The sequence below is a fragment of the Spermophilus citellus genome (genome assembly GCF_964194105.1).
Source record: "Spermophilus citellus genome assembly, chromosome: 18".
In the NCBI taxonomy this organism is placed as follows: domain Eukaryota; kingdom Metazoa; phylum Chordata; class Mammalia; order Rodentia; family Sciuridae; genus Spermophilus; species Spermophilus citellus.
The window spans coordinates 17,995,144-17,999,461 of record NC_138200.1 but is presented as its reverse complement, the minus strand read 5'-3'; positions in this window follow the sequence as shown (position 1 = coordinate 17,999,461).

Here is a 4,318-nt window from a genome sequence, read left to right as displayed (position 1 = left end):
GATGGGGAGGATTTCTTATTAGCCTCCAACTAGCTCCCTGATAGAGTCAGACACTTCTGAACCATGTTCTCTGAGGTTCATACCTCTATCCTCCAGGGACAGATCTCCCTCCCCATCATCCTCCTTGGATATGTCTGAAGTAGCGTTGGAAGACATGCCTCCTTGAGACATCATCCGTTTCTCAGTCTACTTTCTGTTCCCCAAAGTTTGATACCTAAGGATTCTTACAAACCTCTAAGCAACTCCCCCCTCTCTCTTTCCTTCTTCTCCCTCTCCCCCCCCTCCCTCTTATTTCTAGGTATCTTAACGCGTTTCAGACTTCATCAGAGCCATATCCTTCATCTCTGTTTCTATGAGGTATTTGTCCACCTGGAAGGATTTCCTGATAGTATCTTAATTTATTCCCAGATTTGGAACTCAGGGGCACTCGACCACTGAGCCACATCTACAGCCCTTATTTATTTATTTTAAGTTGTTCATAGACTTTTATTTTATGCATATGTGGTGCTGAGGATCAAACCAAGTGCCTCACACATGTGAGGCAAGTGTACCACTGAGCCACAACCCCAGACCCCCAGCCCTGTTTTGTATCTTATTTAGAGACAGGGTCTCACTGAGTTGCTTAGCGCCTCTCTGTTGCTAAGACTGGCTTTGAACTTCAGATCCTCCTGCTTCAGCCTCCCAAGCCACAGGGATTACAGGCTTGTGCCACCACACCTGGATATTCCCAGATTTTAACAATGGTTAGTGATGATTCAACCATAATCTTTTATTCTTGCCAAAAGCTGAGTTCTAATTGGACTTTCAAAGGATTTCTCAATTTTCAGCCACCTTTGGCCAATATCCACTCCTAATATCCTGTATTCCAACTGCTTCCCCTAAAGCTGCAAGTTCATTAAATACATTACCTGTATTACCAAGTATCTCAGGCAACAGTCTCTGGGTCCTAATAATTTCCCTTGAACCCAAAATGTCTAAGTCAATGCCATCTATTTTTAGTTCTGAGTACAGTAGCCCCCTACTCCTGGCACTCATTTTGGTATCAATGAAGAGAGGCTATTTGCTACTATAATAAACTTCCCCCAAATCTGAGTGACTTTCAAATAGCAAAGGTTGGCTTCTCAGTTATGTTCCATGTCCACTGTGGACAATGGTTCCAGCTCCAAGCTTCACCTCTCTATGCCACACACATTCACTTACTACCCAAATAATTACTGATGACCCACCTTGCACCAGGTACCAAGGATCCAGCTTAAGTCCCTGACCTCCTGATGCTTACAGTCTAGTGGGGATGTATTCGTCGGGTTAGGTTAGATTATCCTATGTAACAAAAGAATTCTGGAATCTTCGTGGCCTAACACAATTCTTTTTTCACACTCCATGTCCCAGTGTTGGTGAGTGGAGCACTCTATTCCACAAGGTCCCTAAAGATACCACTGGGAACACCACTAGTTACTATGGCAGAAGAAGGGAGCAAACTGAGTCACATACTGGCAATTAACTGCTTTGGCCTGGGAGGCGTCCACCTTAGTTTTGTCAACAGGCCACTAACTAGAATTAACCACCTAGTCCCACCTGACCACGGAGGGGCTGAGAAATGTAGGAATGCACATGGGATAGTTGTTGAGTGATGCTGTCTTTACATTGAGAGAAGATTAGATGACAAATAAAGAATGACTAACAAAACATCAGATGATAGTAAATGCAGGAAAACAGAAAGTGGGGACAGAGAAATTAGAGATAGAGCCTGTTAAGGTATGTATGCACCCCCCCACCCCAAATGCATATGTCGACGCCCTAACTCACACTCTCACAGAATGTGACTATATTTGGAAATAGGATATAAGCAAAAATAACCAACAAGGTTTCAGCACCATTATGAAAACACAAAGAACCAGGATGGAAGCAGACCTCAAGCGGATCAGCAAGCTTTCTTTTATTTTGCAGCAGGCACGCTGGGGGCGGGGGGAGGGGTGTCATTTTCTGTGTAGGAAAATAGCCACCGGTTACAGAAGGAGTCTGAATTTTACAGTTTACAATGAGGATGGTTGAATTATTGGAAACTGAGGCAGAATGTCGATTTGGGAAGGTCAGTGAAAAAGTTGTAAAAAGCCCCAAACTCATTGTCACTGGGAAAAGCTCAGAACTCGGTGTTCCCTGCTTCTCTTCTTCCTCTGGACCCACTGTTACCCAGAGCTTGGCTATTTGCTCTTCCCCTTCCAGGACTCGTTGGCAACGGGACAGGGTGAAAGTCCAGGGCCCAGTGTTTCAGTGCCACCCTCCCTGCAGGTCCCACTGTGGTTGGGAAGGGGTGAATGTTTGCTGGTGGTGGAGATGGGAGGACAACAGGGGAGGGATCAAAGTCTGCTTTCTTTCCCTTGGGGCCCATTGTTACTGGGAAAGGACTTACTGGGAGAGGATTCATGGTTGCCTTCCTGGTCCCTCTTCCTCGGGGTCAGACAGTTTGGGGGAGTTGTCATTTCCCTGTCCTGGGGGTGGTCATATCCTTCAGAGGGAATTTAAAAATGCAATTGAACTAAAATAAGATTGCTAGGGTGGGCTCTAGTCCAATGCGATTGACATCCTTATAAGAGGAAAAAAATTAGGACACAGAGAACACAGATAGAGGAAGACTATGTGAAGACGGAGTAAAAAGCCAGAGAGAATCCTCAGAATGAGACCAAACCTTCCAACATCTTGATCTTGGTCTTTTAGCTTCCAGCACTGTGAAGACATAAATTTCTGTTGTTTAAGTCACCTGGCCTATGGTGTTTAATCCCTCAAAAACTAGTAGAGAGACTATTGTAAAGGGGGTAGGGAGAGAAGGTCTCTCTAAAGAAGTGATATTTGAGCAGTTCTCCATAAAATTAGCCATGAATATTCCAGGGGAAGGAAGTCTGGATTAATCACACAGCACATGCAAAGTCCTTCAGGTGGGCACAGGTTTGACATGGGTCAGTATCCTAAGACTCGATGAAGCACACCTGTAAACAAAGTTGGGTTTATTTGACTCACTGCAGGGAGGGAAGACACCATGGGAAATGATACAGTGTCTCAGAAAGATGAGCTAGAGGAGACGTGGAATGTGAACTCTGTTATGTGACTTTTGAGAAAAGTCTGAAGATGCGAGGAGTTGCTGGGATGGGGAGCTGCCAGGAAGTATGACTAATTCTATCTTCTTCAGGAGATAAGAAAAATGGAGCACAGCTTAACTTAAAATGGGTGAAGAAGCAGTCGTCACACATCATCTGGGATGGGGGATTTTTGATATCTTGTGGTTTGGACAATGTTCCTGCTTTGTCTGTGTTCAGACATGATAAAGACCATTATGGCCAGTCTTAGCAACTCAGCAGGGTTCTGAACAAATTGAGCAACTTAAGGAGACCCTGTCTCAAAATAAAAAATTAAAAATTAAAAGGGCTGGCGATGTGGCTCAGTGGTTAAGCACTCCTGGGTTCAATCCCTGGTATCAAAAAGAGGAGGAGGAGGAGGAGGAGGAGGAGGGGGGGGGAGGGGGAGGGGGAGGGGGAAGAGGAGGAGGAGGAGGGGGAAGAGGAGGAGGAGGAGGAGGAGGAGGAGGAGGAGAAGAAAGGAATTCTAAAATCAAAAAAACTTATTCTCTAACAATCAGGAGAAATTAAGACATCCTCACATCCACAAAAGCTGAAGGAATCTAGTACCACTAGACTTGTCCTATTTAAAAATGCTAACAGGATGTTACTGTTTATCATCCAAAAGATAATAAGCAGTAACCTGAAGCCATATGAAGAAGTAAAGATCTCTCGGAAAGTAAATACATGTGCAGTTATAAAAACGAATTTTATTCTAATTTTGGTCTGTGATTTCAGTTTTTATTGCTTACATGATATAAAAGAAAATGTATAAAATAATTATTAACCTTTGTTATCAGAAAAACTCAGGCCACTCCAAGTCCTCTGAGAAAGAGCCACCGGAAGGCTTTGAGCGGAGGCAGGTGATCGACTTAAGTTTTACAGGAACTTGCCTGGGTCCCGAACCCACCAGCCTTCTGCAACCTCCAGTAGTTGTGGGGGAAGCGCCTGAGTCGTGTTTCCCAGGATGCGCTCCCCACTTGACGCCACGGGGAGGCAGCAGAGTCGCGCCTAGCGCTGCCCCGGTGGCTGGCAGAGCAGCACCCCGCCCGGGCGCAGGTGGCCAGTCCCAAGGAATTCCTGGGCGGAAACGGGTCCCCGGCCTCGCGCTCTGCTCGGCCCCTTTAAGAGCCCGAGTTTCCGGAGGTCTGACCTAGGGCGAGGGATGCCCGGGGGCTGAACCACCGGTGGAAGGTAGGGGGGAGGCG